General features: G+C 44.2%; 1 protein-coding gene across 1 annotated transcript in view; it reads left to right on the forward strand.

Annotated features, from left to right (window-relative positions):
* LPCAT1 (lysophosphatidylcholine acyltransferase 1) overlaps nucleotides 1-21,338 on the forward strand; it is a 107,736-nt gene that overhangs the window by 11,867 nt on the left and 74,531 nt on the right. The window lies entirely within an intron of this gene.

Consider the following 21,338-nt stretch of genomic DNA (forward strand, 5'->3'; position numbering starts at 1 on the left):
CTCTTCTGCCTTATTTGTCTTTTCCTAGCGGTTGTTGTGTTTTTTGTTTTTTTTTCCTAACTTGGTGGCTGTAGTAAAAACTCTACCCTAGTACAAAATATATTATGGTGTGATCCACACAAGTGTCCTTTTTAGTTTCCTGGTTTTTGCTCCCACCCCTGAGAGAAAATACTGAACGAATACCGATAGTGGAGCCGTGGCTTAGAGGCTTAATCCCAAGATGCAGGTATGCGTCAGTGAGCCTTAAATAGGTCCAGGGAGATGATGTCATAGATCCACTCCGGGCAACCTGCAAAACCTGATGTGGAGCACAACAGAGGGCAGCGGACCCAGGAGAAAGGAGCAGAGCCCGGTATACAAGAGACAGGTGTGAAACACTGTCTATCAGTGTCCTCTAATTATATTATCCCTCACATGGGAAAGCTGCTTTTCTATTGGAGGAGGCTGACGTACTGCTCTGGTCACATGCTCCTACATCAGCGTCCAGTTTTTGGGGGGCAGAAATGCTGGTTAGTTTGAGGGGGAAAAAAACTCCAGTAAGAACAGGAAGAAGTAGCTAAGCCCTTTAACATACACATCAGTATAGAGCAAATTACTATTTTCTTGGTAATGTATCTGTGTTTTATGATGTGATTTGCGTGTATAGTAAAATTGCTAATTGCATTAATGGGGCCTGATTGGTGATGAATTATCATGTTTATGGCTGGAAGGTGCCGTTATAATGCTCAATTAAAATATGAAAGGGGCTATAAAACTGGTAACCCTTTGAGGGCTGTAATGGTGGCTCCATTGGCTCTATGCATCTTTTCCTGGAAGAGCTATGATTTAAAAAAGGTGATCCCTGTTCATCTCCTTCCTTTAGCCTGGCATGTGATGCTGGATGATTTACTTCACAGATCAGTTAATTCCCTCTAATTTCCTTACAGGCTCTCACAGGGCAAGGAGGGAGCAGCAATCTGAAGAGCGTTGCCTTGCCGGAAATATTGATTACATGTGACATTCTCGTTTGCCTTGCCTTTAATCTTCAGAAAAAGCAAACAGGAAATTCCTCCGTAGATTTCTTTATTTTCCTGGATAAATTAGCTTGAGATACTATTTTAAGCACCAGAAGTTTTGTGTCTGCAAATATTATGTTAGATAGTTCAACAGTTTGCATGTTTATGCCGCATAGTGGAAATATTATTATTCTGTTATGGGAAAACATATCCTCGACGCGTTCCTGATATGAGCGATAATGGAAACCAGTTTCCAACCAGATTTTTCCATTAGACGTCTGCAGTGAGTGCTGTGTGGTCGTCTTGTAATTCAGAACATTGATGTGTCTTGGATCAGGGTCCAAGAAATGGAAGTAAAAATACCCGACCAAGTTAAATGGCAGCTGCAGGTTTCTTGGCGCATTGGTTACCTGTCTCCTGGGATTTGTCCATCACTGGGCTAGGTAAGGTCATTTCGTGACTTTCCTTTGGTCTCCTCTTCCAGCAGAATGAGTTGTGTAATCTTGTCTAAAGATCTCCAGAATTTTTTGCTTTACTTCTGCAGGCTTGTTTGTGCGCAGTTATATTTTCTGTGTTGTATATCAACTGCTAATGGCAACTTTGTAGCATCGGCATCAATTAATATTGACAGCTCATATGGGTGCAGAACAGCTGGTGGTGCTTCATAAGTCCCAAAGGAAAGTATACTCAGACTTTCCTGGAAGGAAATTCATGGGATGGCATGATACATAGTTTCTTCTACTAACTCCAACAGTTATGTCAAAGCTATTTTTTTTTTTTTGTAAAGAATCCATGCTGGCATTACAGAATTATATTTTTTGTATAAGTATTTCAGGCAGCTCAGAGGTATGATAAAGCTGTCTGATGAAGTAGCATCCATTACATACTAATTTAGCAACTACAAGGAATGAAGAAAGTGCTTATTACACCCCCCTTCCTCTTGGTGGTGTGCCAAGTATCCATGCCCGATGCAATTGTTAGCTGTAGCTGCGAACTTCCTGCTCTCTAATGCTTACATTGTGAAGCTTCAGGCCATGGTTAAGGAAGCTATACAGGATTTCTTCCCTTTACATGGGGAAAAAAAATATATATTTTTTTTAAATTCTCCTTAATGTTTTATATGCCCCAGAACACATTAAAGAGGGTTGTCCGACATGTAAAAAAAAAAAGTGCTGGAAATGGCTTAGATGTTTTTAAAACGGTAAATTGAGGCACAGTCACCGACTGTAAACTTGCAGACTCTACTATGGCTGGAAGCGATGATGGCCCGTTGTTTGCCACATGACCACTGAGGATTGTCATTGGAGACACATCCCATGACTTGTTGTTTAAGTCACCTGACAACTGCAGCCAATCGCCAGCCTCAGCAGTGTTGCTCACCAGTATGGCATGAGACTGCTGACGTTGGTGAGTAGCAGTTGTTTTATGAGATGAGTGGTAATTTAGTTATATATTGGCTGATAGATGTATAGATTTATTAATAATAATAATAATAATATTATATATTATTATAGCGCCACTTATTCCATGGGATTCCATTCAATCACAAACATGGAACCTACTATAAGTCTTGAACACGTGGTCTACTATAAAGGGTCCCTAGATGCCAGTGATTTGTCTCTATGGAAGTAGATGCAGTTAATAAGCTGATACATGTCCCCAATCCATTCATTCACGCTTTGGAGCGTCCTGTACATAGTTTGTCTAGAAGTATGTGAAAAATGTTGATCAACCTCTTAGGAGAGTTTCTCTTCTCCAGTCCTGGGGATCCCCGTCAGATCATGTTGTAAGGATATTGTATATAACGGGCACATGGTATTGATTGGTGGGGTATGATCCTAAAGAAACCCTTTGCCTAGAATATGTTAGGTGCACTTTACTATATATATACACTATGATTTGGCTGTAGTGAACAAGAATTTAAGATCATACCTGCTTTTCTCTACCATAGAGAAAATCCTCTAGTTATATATTTGTTTTCCACCTTTTTGTATAGGCAAGCTGATAACAGAACAGAGCATCCTCACCAATACGTGGCTTGAAGGCTATATCAAATTTCATTCAACAACCATTTCTTTTCACGGAATATAAACCTGCAGTGATACATTTTGTCTGTTTTAATTAATGTTATATAGCGGGTATGAGCCTTTTGACAGTGCAGTTTTTAGTAGTGCGGCGGTTACCTGAAAGCCTTAGAATTACTGTGTAACCCTGTTCTTGGCTGGCGTCCTAAGCAGCATGTAACTGATAACTAACTAAGCCCTGAAGGTTAGAGTATCCGTGGCCACAAAGGTTTAATTTACATTGTGTACAGTCTCAGTTTTGTTCTTTATGCTGCAAAAGACGCCCAAGCTATTTAATGTTCCTTTTATTCCCTTTAAATTTATATAGGGCATGGAGGTATTATTAGTTTTAGTATGAGAAAATCCATTTGACAGTCATTCTCCTCATTAGAGATATTTATCTATATGTTTCTCCCACTACCTGGCTCTGCTACCCGCCCTGTTAAACCTTCCTCTGCACTGACTTGTCTACACAGTCGCCTTCACCTGATTGGGTCAACCCAACTTCGAAACGCGTTGTATGAATGAATAATGATCCAGAGAACATACTGTATACCCTGGTCTTCACTCTGTGGTAGCGCCCGGGAATTATCGCTCTTTTTCCTGTTTGGTTTGAATACTGCAGTGAGAACTGTAACAGATCAGTCATGTTGGTTTATAACATGCCTGACCCTTTTTGATTGCCACATGGTTACTGGCCTTGAACGATTGAGTGTGCACCTTTTATGTGGAGGTTGAAGAGATGGTGTTTAGGTAACATGGGCAGCATGGTGGCTTAGTGGTTAGCACTGCAGCCTTGCAGCACTGGGGTCCTGGGTTTAAATCCCACCAAGGACAACATCTGCAAGGAGTTTGTATGTTCTCCCCGTGTTTGTGTGGCTTTCCGCCGGGTTCTCCGGTTTCCTCCCACACTCCAAAGACATACTGATAGGCAATTAGATTGTGAGCTCCGATGGGGACAGTGCTCATAATGTCTGTAAAGCGCTGTGAAATTAATGGCGCTATATAAGTGAGTAAAATAAATTTAAAATTAATAAGGGTATGTGCCCACGATGCAGAAATGAAGCAGAAAATTTCTGCAGCATTTCTGCATCTCCCTGGCAGAAAAAACGCATGCTGATTGTGCATGCGTTTTTCCTGCGGAATACATGCGGAATACATGCGTAATACATGCGGATTCACATGCGTTTCTGCATGTGGACTGACAAGCACTTTCCAGGCGATAGCATCACTTGGAAAGTGCTTGACAACTAGGTCACACTATATAAATCCATGCAAACGGCATGGATTTATATAGTGTGACCGTAAAAATAAAAAAATCTATACTTACCCCCGATGCCCCGGAGTGTGCTGCAGCGCTCGTCCTGGCTTCTTCCTGGTTGCCGAGCTCTCGCGAGACAGCCTACGGTCACATGACCGCGACATCAACTCAGGTCCTGGAAGGAGAAGCGCTGCCGGCAAGCAGAGAGAAGCCGCCGGACAGGTGAATATAAACTTTATTTATTATTTTATTCTTTTTTTTTACAGGTACAATGGTACCCAGGTCTGGATGAGAGTCTTCTCTCCTCCAGAACTGGGTACCATCCGCACATAGAGACGCATAGAAGCTGCTTGTACAAATGTACAGACATGGATATTATGCGTCTCAATGCAAGTCAATGGCGGCGCTTCCGCTGCGCTTCTGCAAAATTAATGAACATGCTGCGGATTTATGAGCGCTGCAGAAACGCTGCGGAAAAATCCACAGCATGTGCATTGACATTGCGGAATGCCATTGGGGACCATGGGGTGCGGATTACCATGCGTTTTTGATGCGTTTCCGCTGCGGAAATTCCGCAGCATAAACGCATGAAAAACGCATCGTGTGCACGCAGCCTAAATAAACATAGATCTTGAGTCTGTGGACAACTTAAAGGCATTGTTTTAAGATTGATGGCCTATTGATGGGTGTCCAACTCCCCAGCTGTTTGCAGAATAGCAAGAACAGCCCCTTCAATCTTTATTAATTCTTTAGCAAGCTTAGCTCTGTACTTAGTAGTAACTGTGCCTTGTATTACAGCGTCAAACTATTTAAATGAATGAGACAAGTGCTAGTAAATGTACAGAGTAATCTAAACGTTGAAGTCACCTCTCAGTGGGGTGCTTTAAAGTCGGATGCCTAGAAGTCAAATTTTTTTTTTTTCGTATTATCCTAAGAATACGTTATCACTGTTTAAAGAAATTAGCAAATATCTTTTTATTAGAAGTGAGCAAATTAATTGAATTCGACTTTGAACTTGTGTCAAATTTTCAATCCGAATTTGCGATTCAAATCTTGGATATTGTAAATGGCTGTATGCATTTTTCATATTGCAGACATTTGTATCTGTCATAGAAGGCTCACAGGAACTGACACAGGCTTTCCCATATTGCCTTATAGCTATGAAATCATATGATATAGTACAGCCACAGCCAATCAGGAGGAACTATCATAACCTGTACAAAAGCAAAAGCAGGGAATGCAACAGCCATTTTGTGGTTTATTTGTGAGAAGACGTTATTTAAATAGGGGAAAAAACATAACTCCTAGAACTTTTTTTTTTTTTTTTGTGAAGATCAAGTTAAAGGGGTATTCCCATCTCCAATATCCTATCCCAATATATAGTGGGTGTAATAATAATATTAGCAGTTTTCCTCCAATTAGAAATGTAGTACAGTTCTTCTGATTCTCTGTCACTTCCCTATGTGCAGGGCATTGCAGTAGTATCCATGGCTACGATCTTGAACAGCTAACTGACTGTCACTATATCAGTGGTTGTAACCATGGATACCGAAGCTACTACAATTCCCTGCACATGGGGTAAGTAACATAGCGAATCAGAAGAACTATACTACATTTCTAATTGGAAGTATTTGCTGCTATTATGATTACACCTACTACATATTGGGATAGGATCTTGGAGATGGGAATACCCTCTTCAAATGCATCCTCTGTAGTTTGCAATTGCACTCTTAGGGCAACCGTGAGCATCTCCTGCTGCAGGATCCACACCATAAATAATGGTATATTAGACAATTTCACATAATGCAACCACTTGTGTTTCTCAGGTACTCTCATAATGGGGATGCATTCCAGCAAGTGCAGAAAAGAACAGTTGAAGGTGTAATAACACTAGTGACCTCTAATTATTTTATTGAGCTATGTGTAATGTATTGTTTATACAGTAACCGCTTGTAGTATTCCTACGTATACAGCTACATAAGCAATGTTCTCTTTTGTGTACCAGATGATTATATTGATCTATGCTCATTACATGATCAGATTCATCTACTATACTGTATATCTACAGAAATCTAACCCATTGATCTTGCTTTGATATTGCACCCACAGGTTATGTAATAAGGTCTCAGTCTATTTTTGTGACACCTCCATAAATACGGTATGTTGTAATTTCATCTTCTCTGTAATTTTCATTAAGTATTTCATATACATAATTTATGGCTGAGGTTTCAACATGCTTTCAGGTTCATTGTTCGTGGAAGTAAAATGATTCCCTGTGAACTCTTGCCTGGATGGTAGAGGTATCGCTATGTAAATCTTCATGCTGTCAGTCTATTGCTGTGGTTTCCGTATGTCAGATATCTGGATGTTTGTTGATTTCTCACAAGCCAAAATTTTTATTTTTTTTTTCCTGTTTGTCAGCCCTGAGCTGAGAATAGGAACCTTGCCAAAAGTCTCCTCTTGAGAAAGGTTTTCATTTCTCTTTTAGGAAAAAAAGAAAACATTCAGCAATGTATGGTATTCTGCAGGAATTTATATTGAGCATTCGGCGTTAAGTGTATAGTGGTATAATATCTAGTACAACATCGGATGAAACTCAATAAGGAGAGAAGTGAAGCAAGTATTGCACTCGCCTATTAGATTAGACACAACTCTAGTATTATCTTTGGTGTAGTGTAAGGACGAATGATCCCATCAACTTCTTTATCCTATCATCTATCTATATAATTGTCTTATCCCGTCTGTCTGTCTTTCTGTCTGTCTTTCTGTCTGTCTTTCTGTCTGTCTTTCTGTCTGTCTTTCTGTCTGTCCTGGAAATCCCTGGTCGCTGATTGGTCCGGCCGCGGCCAATCAGCGACGCGGCATTTCAGAAAAACATGGCGGCCGTTAGCGGCTCATGTGCGGCACGGAGGTCAGCGGCGATGCAGCCGGCTGCTCGCAGCATAAGTTCCCCAACCGCAGGCGCCGCTGACCTACAAGCGGCTATCGTCAGAAGATCAGCGGCTACGGCCGCTTATCTCCCGAGGACAAGTGTGACGCCTCTCCCCTCTCCTCCCGTCCCTCCCCCCGCTCGATCAGGACCCCGGCACCCGGCATCATACCTACCCCTCCCCGTGCCTCCGCAGCAGCTCCTGTGTCTTCCGCTGCTGCTGTGTGACCTGTCAGGTCAGAGGGCGCGGTGACGTCTTTACACCGCGCTCTCTCCTGACCTATCACAGTGCACAGCGGGAAGATGCCGGCTGCGCTCGAGTCCAGAGAAGCAGTGAGGTGAGTATTGTATTTTTTTCTTTTTTGCATGGGGCACTACGGGGGGATGGGACATCCTGCATGGGGTATTATATGGGGGGAGAGGTGACATCCTGCATGGCCCATTATATGGGGGGAGAGGTAACATCCTACATGGGGCATTATATGGGGGAGATGTGACATCCTACATGGGGTATTATATAGGGGGGATGTGACAGCCTGCATGGCCCATTATATGGGGGAGAGGTGACATCCTACATGGGGAATTATATAGGGGGGATGTGACAGCCTGCATGGGCCATTATATGGGGGAACAAGTGACATCCTGCATGGGGTATTATAAAGGAGGGTCGGGAGACATATGCTAGAATACCCGATGCGTTAGAATCGGGCCACCATCTAGTCTTCAATAAGAGACAGTACTCCAAAGACCACCTTTCTTCCAGGATAATATGGGAGTATCTTCACCAGTGTGAGAACACGTTTCACAGTTGTACATAATCTGTCATCACTACCGTATGTCACTTTCACTGTTGGCTCCATAGACCTTGAAAAGAGCTATGGTGCACATGCTTGGCCTCTTAATTCATACTTCTCCAAAACGGAGACTCCCATTGGCCCCTGTTCTACTGAATCGTGTAATCATTTACATTGAAAAGCTACGAAGTTCAGTGATTGACTGCAGCGCTATTGACGTGATGTCACTGCTGAGGCCACACAATAGGGTCTGGGGCAGCAAAACACAGTATTGGTTGTGTTTTTTTTTTTTGTAATTTAAACCTAAATGTATGTATGTAGAGAGACTGCTCAAAAAATAAAGGGAATACTCAAATAACACATCCTAGATCTGAATGAATGAAATATTCTCATTGAATACTTTGTTCTGTACAAAGTTTAATGTACTGACAACAAAACCACACAAAAATCAATGGAAATCAAATTTATTAACCAATGGAGGCCTGGATTTGGAGTTACCCCCAAAATTAAAGTGGAAAAACACACTACAGGCTGATTCAACTTTGATGTAATGTCCTTACAACAAGTCAAAATGAGGCTCAGTATTGTGTGTGGCCTCCACATGCCTGTATGACCTCCCTACAATGCCTGGGCATGCTCCTGATGAGGTTGTGGATGGTCTCCTGTGGGATCTCCTCCCAGACCTGGACTAAAGCATCCGCCAACTCCTGGACAGTCTGTGGTGCAACGTGACGTTGGTGGATGGAGCGAGACATGATGTCCCTGATCTGCTCAATCGGATTCAGGTCTGGGGAACGGGCGGGCCAGTCAATAGCTTCAATGCCTTCATCTTGCAGGAACTGCTGACACACTCAAGCCTCATGAAGTCTGTCATTGTCTTGCATTAGGAGGAACCCAGGGCCAACCGCACCAGCATATGGTCTCACAAGGGATCTGAGGATCTCATCTCGGTACCTAATGGCAGTCAGGCTACCTCTGGCGAGCACATGGAGGGCTGTGCAGCCCTCCAAAGAAATGCCACCCCGCACCATTACTGACCCACTGCCAAACCGGTCATGCTGAAGGATGTTGCAGGCAGCAGATCCCTCTTCACGGCGTCTCCAGACTCTGTCACGTTTGTCACATGTGCTCAGTGTGAACCTGCTTTCATCTGTGAAGAGCACAGGGCGCCAGTGGTGACTTTGCCAATCCTGGTGTTCTGTGGCAAATGCCAAGCATCCTGCACGGTGTTGGGCTGTGAGCACAACCCCCTTCTGTGGACATCGGGCCCTCATACCACCCTCATGGAGCCGGTTTCTAACCGTTTGTGCAGACACTTTCACATTTGTGGCCTTCTGGAGGTCATTTTGCTGGGCTCTGGCAGTGCTCCTCCTGTTCCTTCTTGCACAAAGGCGGAGGTAGCTGTCCTGCTGCTTGGTTATTGCCCTCCTACGACCCCCTCCACGTCTCCTGGTGTACTGGCCTGTCTCCTGGTAGCGTCTCTGGACACTATGCTGACAGACACCGCAAACCTTCTTGCCACAGCTCGCATTGATGTGCCATACTGGATGAGCTGCACTACCTGAGCAACTTCTGTGGGTTGTAGAGTCCGTCTCATGCTACCACGAGTGTGAAAGCACAACCAACATTCAAAAGTGACCAAAACATCAGCCAGAAAGCATTGGTACTGAGATGTGGTTTGTGGTCCCCACCTGCAGAACCACTCCTTTCTCAATACGCCTTCCACGACAGCATTGCATTGGAGGATGTTGTCCACGCCCTATTGGGGGACAGGAACATAGAGTTTAAAAGCCCCTCCCCCCCCCGTCAATCCCCAGTGTTTTCCTGTCCCCCTTGGGGCATGGAGAGATCCTGCAGTGCTGTCGGGCCGGCAGGGCAGGGCTGCGCTGTATTTTTTACCTGCTCCCTCCATGCTGCTCCCTCTTGGTACCACCCTGGCTTCCTGCGCCCCACAGAGGGTAAAGCTAGCCAGGAGATCGTTCATGCCGGAGGCCGCTCCTGCTCTCCGGCATCTCCTCTTTCCTGGTGGCCTGGGGAGCGTGGACTTTGCCGCGCGCGCTGGAAGTGGCGTCGCCGCGGGCCCTGACGCTCCGGCCTGAGCGTTCCACGCTGAGATGTGTGGTGGGGCGCTCGTGAGCTGCGGGCCGGTTTGGGCGCGCGCGCGCCGGGTGACGTCATTGCGGGTCCCTTCGCTCCGGCGGGGCGTTCCACGTGGGACACTGAATGTTTGTTTGTCCAGGACCATCAAGGCCCATACCAACCCTGGATTGGCCCTTAAAGTGACCGGAAAGGGGAGGGGACTGAGGTCCCTTGCAGGGAGGCACGTCTTTTTTTTATTTAAAACCTGCCTGAAGACACCAAAAGGTAAGGCTATTCCCACTATGGAAGGTGACAGGTCCAGTAACCCTGCATCTGCAGAGCCCAGCATGCCCTCGGCTACAGTGAGTAGTACCTGGGTGGTCACTATGGGGTTATCTCGGCCTCCTTTTTTAGATGACACTAGATCTCCCCTCCTTCTATTCACATGGGTTCCCTTCTCTTCCCCTTTCTTAGAAAGACAAGGCCCCCGCTTCTAAGAAGGATAAAGACCAGCCCCGTAGATGTGGCATCTGTACAAAAAAGCTGTCCTCCTCCTATAAGAAGTTGTCAGCCCTGTACGGATAAAATAATTAGAGAAGAAAACCCCTCACTGATCGAGGAGCTCAGATCACTCGTTAAACAGGAGGTCCAAGCTTTCTTTGCTGCCCTACCTGTCTATTCCTCGTCCAGCCCCCCCCCCACCTAAGAAGAGAAAAATTCAAGAATTAGATTCAGATGTGGTCTCTATGGACGCTAGTAGCTCAGCCTCTGATGATTTTGAGGAATTGGCATCCGTAGGGCCTGCCAAAAAAGTAGAAACCGGTAGATATTATTTTTCCTCGGACAACTTAGAGGAACTACTGGACGCAGTTAGAGGCACTATGGGGCTGGAGGAAGTGGAGGTTCCCTGTTCTGTTCAGGACGAGATGTTTAGGGGCCTTAAAACAAAAAAGCAGACTGGTTTTCCAGTCCATGAGGTAATTAGAGATCTCATCCGGCAGGAATGGGAATCCCCGGAAAATCGTCTCACCACCCCTTCGGAATTAAAACATAGGTTTCCGTTAGAGGGTGAAGGATTTGAGTGGGAAGTCCCTAAGGTGGACATCCAGGTGGCTAGGGTAGTGAGGAAAACCTCACTTCCATATGAGGACTAGTCCCAATTAAAGGATCCTTTTGGACCGCAAAATGGAAATTGTCTTTAAAAAAATCATGGGGAAACCTCCTCTGCCTTTTTCAAAGTCAATATTTCCTCGACTTGTGTGGCCAGATCCCTCTTCAAATGGCTGACCCAACTGGAGGAACATCTGTCTTAGGGCACGTCCAGGGCAGATCTGCTTGACTCCATCCCTCTCCTTCAAAAAGCCACAGGTTTCTTAGCGGACGCCTCGGCTGAGTCAGTCCGGATCACGGCCAGAGCAGCTGTCCTATCCAATACTGCTCGCCGTGCACTATGGCTCAAAACATGGAGTGGGGATGTCACCTCTAAAGTTAAGCTCTGTTCCATTTCATTCCAAGGAAAATATGTATTTGGCCCAGCCCTGGATGAAATCCTGGAAAAGGCCTCAGACAGGAAGAAAACCCTTCCCGAACAGAAACGGGCTAAGAAACTTTCCTTTCGGCCTTCCCAAAGTCACCCCTCACAGTATAGAGGGAAGGGAAAATCTGGACGCTGGAACTATCCTAAAGGCTGCAAGGGCCGCAACATCCTTGTACCCCAGCAACAACACCAGCAGCAGGACAGGCAATGACTTGGTCCGTGTAGGGGGCGTCTCTCGAATTTCTTTCCCCAGCGGCGGGCAATATCTTAATGCCAGTGGATCCTCAATACCATCGAGGAAGGTCTTCTACTGGAATTCCAGAGTCACCCCCCCCCCCCCTCAGATCCTGAGGGTCATGTCCCTTCCTTCTCGGGAAGCTCAGGAACTCATATCTGTCGCCCTAAAAAACCTTCTTGATTCGGGAGTGGTGTCTCTGGTCCCCCCTGGCCGGGAGGGGACGGGTCACTACTCAAAAATATTCCTAATACGGAAACTATCAGGGTCCCCACGCATCATAATCAACCTGAAGTCCCTAAACCATCACATCACATACAGACGGGTCAAGATGGAGTCTATAAAATCAACTATTCCCCTAATAGGGAAAGACTTCGTCATGGCGACCATAGATTTAAAAGATGCGTACTACAATGTGCCGATTCATCTGTCCCGCAGGAAGTTCCTGCGGTTTGCAGTCCTCACGGACAATATAACAGTTCATTACCAGCACAACGTAATGCCCTTCGGCATCTCTTCAGCACCCCGGGTGTTTACGAAGATTATGGCAGAAGTCATTGCACTCATCCAGAAACGGGGCGTCTGCATAATTCCATACTTGGACGACCTGCTCCTTCAGTAGCAACTCTCAATCTTCACATCTCTATAACTTTAAAAACCCTTCGGTCATTAGGTTGGGTTCCAAACCTAAAAAAGTCAGAACTCCTCCGTTCATTAAGGAGGAAGTTGCTTGGTGTCTTACTGGACTCCAACAAACAGATGTCCTTTCTACCATTGGAGCATCTGACAGCTCTCAGATCCAAAATCTCAAATTTCAGACACCAAGAGAATCCAACGTTGAGAGCGACAATGTCTGTATTTGGGTCTATGACAGCCTGTATCCAGTCGGTGTTGTGGATCCAGGCCCACTCAAGGCCCCTCCAGGATCATATCCTAAGATCCTGGAACAGACAAAGGATAAACAAACGGGTCTGGACCCCCAGTCGGATAAAAGCTTCTCTTTCTTGGTGGCTAAGCTCCCGAAATCTTCAGAGGGGGATTTCTTGGACCCTCTAATTACAGTGACTACCGACGCCAGTTTACGAGGCTGGGGAGGTATGGTGGCCCAGATTCCCTTTCAAGGCAGATGGAGTCCCGAGATCAGTGCCAGATCTTCCAACTTCAGGGAGCTAATGGCGGTAGAAAAAACGCTCAGAGCGGCAGTCAACCTAATCCAGGGTTTTCACATCAAGATTCTCTCGGACAACGTGACTACAGTTGCCTTCCTTCGTCATCAAGGAGGTACGAAGGTACACAGCCTAATACAGATTGCAGGCCGAATATTTTTTTGGGCAGAACATCTCCTATCACTTTCAGCAATCCACCTGAAAGGCTCAAACAACGTTCAAGCAGGCTTTCTAAGCAGGAAAGATATCCAGCCAGGAGAATGGAGCCTGTCGTGGAAGGCTTCTAGAAACCGAATTAATATATTATACACTGCTCAAAAAAAATAAAGGGAACACTTAAACAACAGAATATAAGTCCAACTAAATCAAACTTCTGTGAAATCAAACTGTCCACTTGGAAGTAACACTGATTGACAATCAATTTCAAATGCTGTTGTGCAAATGGAATAGACAATAGATGGCAATTATCAAGACACCCTCAATAAAGGAGTGGTTCTGCAGGTGGGGACCACAGACCACATCTCAGTACCAATGCTTTCTGGCTGATGTTTTGGTCACTTTTGAATGTTGGTTGTGCTTTCACACTCGTGGTAACATGAGACGGACTCTACAACCCACAGAAGTTAAAAAAGAAGCAAGACAAAAATATATCTCATACCCTACCATAATTATATATAAATGTAAAGCAAAGTTGCATAATAAATATAGGGTACTTAGTGAACTATTTTTGATCAAAAAAAGTATACAAGCCGTCCCACCAGCGGCAAGGTGACCCTAAATTGGGACGGTACCTATACTGCCTATATTAAAAACCTTACTGTATATCAAAGTTGAAGTAATGCATATAAAAGGGTAGACAAATAGGACCGGGTCCCAACTCCAGACCACCTAGGCCCGTGGTAAGCTACATATATACCAATCAGCTCAACAAAGGGCATGCCACACCCTTAAATTGCACAGAATGCAAACAAGTCAAAAAACCAGACAATGTGAACTGAGGTCTAAGATGGCAGACATACAAGAAACAGAGGCATGTTCACACTAGCAAAAAAGAAGCAAGACAAAAATATATCTCATACCCTACCATAATTATATATAAATGTAAAGCAAAGTTGCATAATAAATATAGGGTACTTAGTGAACTATTTTTGATCAAAAAAAGTATACAAGCCGTCCCACCAGCGGCAAGGTGACCCTAAATTGGGACGGTACCTATACTGCCTATATTAAAAACCTTACTGTATATCAAAGTTGAAGTAATGCATATAAAAGGGTAGACAAATAGGACCGGGTCCCAACTCCAGACCACCTAGGAAGTTGCTCAGGTAGTGCAGCTCATCCAGGATGGCACATCAATGCGAGCTGTGGCAAGAAGGTTTGCTGTGTCTGTCAGCGTAGTGTCCAGAGACGCTACCAGGAGACAGGCCAGTACACCAGGAGACGTGGAGGGGGCCATAGGAGGGCAACAACCCAGCATCAGGACCGCTACCTCCATCTTTGTGCAAGGAGGAACTGGAGGAGCACTGCCAGAGCCCTGCAAAATGACCTCCAGCAGGCCACAAATGTGCATGTGTCTGCACAAACGGTTAGAAACCGACTCCATGAGGGTGGTATTAGGGCCCGACGTCCACAGATAGGGGTTGTGCTCACAGTAAAACACCGTGGAGGATTCTTGGCATTTGCCACAGAACACCAGGATTGGCAAAGTCACCACTGGCGCCCTGTGCTCTTCACAGATGAAAGCAGGTTCACACTGAGCACATATGACAAACGTGACAGTCTGGAGATGCCGTGGAGAGCAATCTGCTGCCTGCAACATCCTTCAGCATGACCGGTTTGGCAGTGGGTCAGTAATGGTGTGGGGGTGGCATTTCTTTGGAGGACCGCACAGCCCTTCATGGACTCTCCAGAGGTAGCCTGACTGCCATTAGGTACCGAGATGAGATCCTCAGACCCCTTGTGAGACCATATGCTGGTGCGGTTGGCCCTGGGTTCCTCCTAATGCAGGACAATGCCAGAGCTCATGTGGCTGGAGTGTGTCAGCAGTTCCTGCAAGATGAAGCTATGGACTGGCCCGCCCGTTCCCCAGACCTGAATCCGATTGAGCACGTCTGGGACATCATGTCTCGCTCCATCCACCAACATCACGTTGCACCACAGACTGTCCAGGAGTTGGCGGATGCTTTAGTCCAGGTCTGGGAGGAGATCCCACAGGAGACCATCCACAACCTCATCAGGAGCATGCCCAGGCGTTGTAGGGAGGTCTTACAGGCACGTGGAGGCCACACACAATACTGAGCCTCATTTTGACTTGTTTTAAGGACTTTACATCAAAGTTGGATCAGCCTGTAGTGTGTTTTTCCACTTTAATTTTGGAGGTGACTCCAAATCCAGGCCTCCATTGGTTAATAAATTTGATTTCCATTGATAATTTTTGTGTGGTTTTGTTGTCAGCACATTCAACTTTGTACAGAACAAAGTATTCAATGAGAATATTTCATTCATTCAGATCTAGGATGTGTTATTTGAGTGTTCCCTTTATTTTTTTGAGCAGTGTATATATATAGATATCTATCGCTCTTATTTTTAATTTTTATTTTTTTTTATTGTTTACTGCTTGTTGCCTAAGTTACTGGCCAACTTTTGCAGTTTGTCATAGGTGGTCTGTCTCCTAGGCAAGGAAAGCAGCGCTTGCAAGCTCTTTGCTTTTGGCATCATTCAAACGTTTGTGTTTCATGTACGTGTTCTATCCATTTTTGGTTTGTGTTTTTTTTTTTTTTTATACAGAGCAAGTCCCATTATGGGCTATGGTTCTATTGACATGTCCGTTTTTGTTTTTTTCTGGCATCACTGATAAAGTCTATGGGACCCTGAAAATGACATGTACATGCACTGTGATGTGGTGTTCGTCAGTGTGCTGTCAGTGATTAATAGTGCAAAGGATAGGAGAAACTTTGTATTTTATTTATCCACACATTAAAAACACTGATGAAATACTGACCCAACACTGATGACACGCGTACCATTTTTTTGCATACTTGAGAAACACTGATGTCTGAATGAGGTCTTACAACTCGCAAACATTGCTCTGAAGCTAGCTGGATTGGTCCACAGATGGCTAGAGGGGGCTGGACTCCACATTATGAGGGGTACGTGCCCATGATCACGAATAGTAGCTTTTTGGAAGCCGTGTATTTTCGCTCAAGAGGATGAAATTTGAATGGACTGTTTTTAAGATTTCACGGCTTTGGGAGGGCGAATGGTGATCAGGATGTTGTATGTGAGCCCAGCAATAGGGATGGATACAGTGAAGGCAAGAATGTGGCAGTTGAGGTCACATGGACCCTTTTTTCTTAATCCCTCCCACAATCTCACCTGTTCAGCATGAAGGAGAAACAAGCAAATAAAGCATTGTAAAAAAAAGTGTTTTCTATTCACAAAATCCTGTGTAAACCTTTTCTGTGAACATTTACACTTACTTTTCTGGCAAAAGCTTCAAAAGATGTCACGGCACAACCCATTTTTAAAGGACAAATTTGTATAGAATTTGAGATTCCACTTTTACTGTTTAAAAATTCTTAATTTTCCCTTGCACATTGGATGATGGTTGTCCAAAATTACCAGTTTCTGCTTGATTGTCTTACTGTGATGGGAATGGAGGTCTCCTAACTCTACTACAACAGATAACCTGAGGAAGATGAGGGTCGGATAGTTGAAACTTTAAAACCCAATTTACACCAATGCTTTGTTAACCTGAGTGTACACCATTTTAGAGGAGTCGGTAGCTATGTCTGTTTGCTATATCTTGTATATGGCCTGTTTTAAAGGCTACAGGAACCCATTTCCAACTTCATATTGTTAGTAGAGGTGTCAATCTTTATTCGTTCTCGTACCAAATTGGTCCAGTTTCTTTTGTTCTGCAGGATAAGGGCAGGCGGCAGCTGCCCTCACCATGTGTATTGTGGTGGAGACGAAAGTAAATGTTCCATTCTCTCAGAATACATTTACGTCAGAAGTTAGTACTTTACTCCTAAAGATCAAGTCGACAGTTTAACGTATTTGGGGTCCTCTTGACTCTCCCACAACAATTCTTGTGGGAGATGAGGATCTGGCTTCTCCTATTTTTGGACTGCCGATCCTTTTTGCTTTCAGCTAGGTAAGCTGTCACCAGGGAAGTCTCATAGAGAACACAGGAGCAATCAATAGAGTGAGTACTTCTATGAATAGAGGAGCTGGGAGAGAGAGAGGCCAGCCGAACCGTCTTTCCTCCGATAGCAATGTATTGTGTATGGAGGAACTGGGAGAGATAGCTGCAAGCCGAACTGTCGTTCCTCCCAGGGCTGTGGAGTCAGTCGGTGCCAATTTTGGTGTAGTCGGAGGCAGTATAAAATGTACCAACTCCGACTCCTAAAATATATAATAAATTGGGTACATTCAATGCAGTTTGTGGGGAATACTTTTCATAAGAATTTGGGAAAGTTATGAAATGTCCTATTCCTGATCTGAGGGTCTAGACTTTTAGCTGAGATGAATCTGTGCTACAGTAAATTTATCACTTAAGCATAAGCCATGTATGGGGGAGTCTGAGTTGGAGTCGGTGTCATGGAAATTGAGGAGTCGGAGGTTTGGCTTACCAACTCCACAGCCCTGGTTCCTCCGATAGCAATGTATTGTGTATGGAGGAACCGGGAGAGATGGCTGCCAGCTGAACCGTCGTTCCTCCAATAACAATGTATTGTGTATGGAGGAACCGGGAGAGATGGGTTTGATCTATTGCGTATGGGGCTTCTTATATTCTGTAATCTGTGTTGCGTATATACACACAATGTATCTTTGTTTCTAGTCCTGCACAAAACCTTGCTTTGCGAACTAGTGTAGACCCGTATAAACCTGATACCTTGCGGTAACAGGAATTTTACATTTGGCTCAGTGTTACAAATTCGGTAACAGCCTTTCGTGCACATTATCTCTTGAATTATTCACTGTAATTCCTTTGGGTTTATTCACATCAGTAAATTTGCAGATACAGGATATGATGTAGTATGGGCTTTGAGATTTGCTTATAATTTCTTTATTCTTTAGTAATTCTATTGTTAAGGCTATTAAGTAGTTAATAATAAGATTGTGTGCAAAGTATAGGTTGTTCTCTTCAGCTCCTTTCCTGTTAGGAATTTTTTTCTTTTTTTTAATTCTGAAAGATTTTGAGAAACAGTATTCAAGGCAAAAGGACCAATGGCATGTTTTTGTCTATCTGCATTCACCATATCCAGTGTTCTGCCGTTCAAAAAAAAAGGTAGAATGTCGTAAAATGGTTTGACAGGCTATGGGTAAAACGCAATCCAAATTTTTTACAAATGAGGGTGTGCACTGTATATGCTGTTTTATATGGGTTTGTTTGTTCTTCCTTGCAATGGTGCTGGCTATATTTTTCTTATGACTGCGGAATTTTACCCCTTAGGCTATGTGCCCACGATGCAGAAATGCTCAGGGTTTTTTCCTGAGCGTTTCTGCATCTCCCTGGCAGAAAAAAACGCATGCGAATTGTACATGTGTTTTCCTGCCAGGGATATGTGGAAGTGAAGCGTTCTTCATATGCATTTCCGCATGCGGGTTGACAAGCGCTTTCCAAGCGATTTTTAGCAGGCTGTGTGCCCACGATGTGTTTTTTAAGCGTTTCCGCAGCGGCAAAAACGCTGCAGAAACGCTTAAAAAAACGCATGGTAGAAGGCCTGCCATGTTCCCCAATGATAATCCATATGTGCTGTGCACATGCTGCGGAAATTTCCGCTGCGGATTATCATTGCGGAAAAAAACGCAGCACTACGCATTATTTTGCGGAAGTGCTGCGTTTTCGCCACCATTGACTTGCATTAGAACGCATGGAATCCACATCACTAGATAAGGATATGCGGAATGCACGCGTTCCAATGTGCGGATGGTACCCGGGTCTGGGGGAGAGGAGACTCTCCTCCGGACCTGGGTACCATAGAAAACTGTAAAAAAAAAAAAAAAAAAAAAAAAAAAAAAAAGAATAAAATAAAAAATAGATTATATTTACCTTCTGGCGGCTCCCGGTCTCTGTCTGTGCTTGCAGTCCATCGCGAGCTGCCGGAAGGACCTGCGCTGACGTCATAGTCATGTGACGGGTCACGCGACGCTGACGTCGGCAAGTCCTTCAGTGTACCGCTGCCGGAAGCCAGGACGGAGCGCGAAGCAAGTCTGCGGGGGCCATCAGAGGGTAAGTATATATATATATATATATATATATATATATATATATATATATATATATATATATATATATATATATATATATATATATATATATATATTTTTACTATTCTCTCGGGTCACACTATATAAATCCATGCCGTTTGCATGGATTTATATAGTGTGACCAAGTTGACAAGCACTTTCCAAGTGATGCTAAAATCGCTTGGAAAGCGCTTGTCAACCCGCATGCGGAAATGCATGTGAAGAACGCTTCACATCCGCTTGTCCCTGGCAGGAAAAGCGCATGTACAATCCACATGCGTTTTTTTCTGCCAGGTAGATGCAGAAACGCTCAAGAAATAAATCCGGAGCATTTCTGCATCGTGGGCACATAGCCTAAAAGGGAATCTGTCACCAGGTTTTTGCTCCCCTTTCTGAGTGCAGCATAATGTAGGGGCAGAGAATCCGCGATTCCAGCGATGTTTTACTTACTGGGCAGTGTATTGTATATTTGATAAAATCACTGTTTTATCTACTAAGAAATACAAGTTCTCTGAATGCTGAACTCTGTATAGCCACTGATTGGTCGCTGTCTGCCTATGCACGGTGTAGATTGAAAGCGGTCAATTAGCGGTGGGGACGAGATTATACAAAGCTCATGAATCAGAAGGACTACATGGTTGCATGTTTCTAGTCCTCTGGTGATAATCTCCTGATGATTAAAACTGTCATTACTACAGTTGTAGCTCCATAAGTGACACATCACTGGAATCAGGGTCTCTGTCTTGGTGGCAAATGACCTGTGGGAGGAAGCCGCAGGAGAATAGCAATGATCCACAATTCCTGGGGCTCAATCCTTCAAAACAAAATAGATTTGGTCCACTTCTTTTAGGGCAGTCTATTGGACTTGCAGATGCTTGGGAGGTACAGCACCAGCCAAGATCTCCATGCACCTAGCTGACTTACTAACTTAATTACATAGCCTAAATGTTATGAGGTGTTGTTGCATTTACAAGTAAACTGAAGCCTCTGCGTTAGGCCCCCACTGTCTTGCCTGAGCACTTGTAGACACTAGGTCCCACTAAGTTGGTGGGCCTTAGCAAACTGCTTTGTGAACAGTTTTCCCTTCCTCTGATGTATCACTGCGTTACAGCCAAAATTACTGAATGGCTATGTGAGGTGAGCTATAGGGTTACTCAATAATGGCAGTATTTATTTATATAATTTGCTTATATAGCGCCATTTTATTCCACAGGGCTTTATAGACCTTCTCATCATTGTCCCCATTGGGGCTCACAGTCTAAATTCCCTATCAGTATCTCTTTGGAGAGTGGGAGGAAACCGGAGAACCTGAGGGAAACCCACACAAACTCCTTGCAGATGTTGTCCTTGGTGTGATTGCAAGGCTGCTATGCTAACCACTGAGCCACCGTGCTGCCCAGCCAGGAAATTAACACCACCTCCCCAGAAAAGGGGCCCTGGCACATGCGTAAACTGACCATGGCTCTTTGACAATGTATTAAAACACATTTTTGTGAAAATAACATAAAACCATTTTACACACAAGATCTGGCAATGTCTAGGATTATTTCTTCTTCAACATCCTTAGGGTATTTGCGCACAACAGTTTTATCAAGCTGATTCCACCTGAAAAAGTGCTTATAAAAATTCTGAAAAGATTGAACATTTGTACAGCATTGTCAAAACCACTTGCTGTGCATATGCTTTAGTCTTTTTGAGCTTCTGTTAACCACTTAACTTTGAAAACCGCGCAGCGGCTAAAAGAAGTGATCTGCCCATACTTAATATGGTTAATAATTCTACTTGAGAGGAGAGGAGAGTCGGCGGTAAAGTTTCCACAAAACAACTGAAAAGGCGCCAAAGTAAACACTTTAAGAAAAACACAGCCTGCATTTTCTTGAAGCTTCTTCTGCTTAAAAAAAAGCTGGTAAGCCGCTGTCTAAAAAAACAAAACAAAAAACAACGCTGTATGCACTTACTGTTGCATACTTTTTTTTTTTTTTGCCCCTCGTGACTTTTTGCAAATATAATGCAATATATAGTTT

This window comes from Phyllobates terribilis, unplaced genomic scaffold, assembly GCF_046119375.1.
Source record: "Phyllobates terribilis strain yellow unplaced genomic scaffold, ASM4611937v1 Scaffold_4__5_contigs__length_816908805, whole genome shotgun sequence".
NCBI classification, from domain to species: domain Eukaryota; kingdom Metazoa; phylum Chordata; class Amphibia; order Anura; family Dendrobatidae; genus Phyllobates; species Phyllobates terribilis.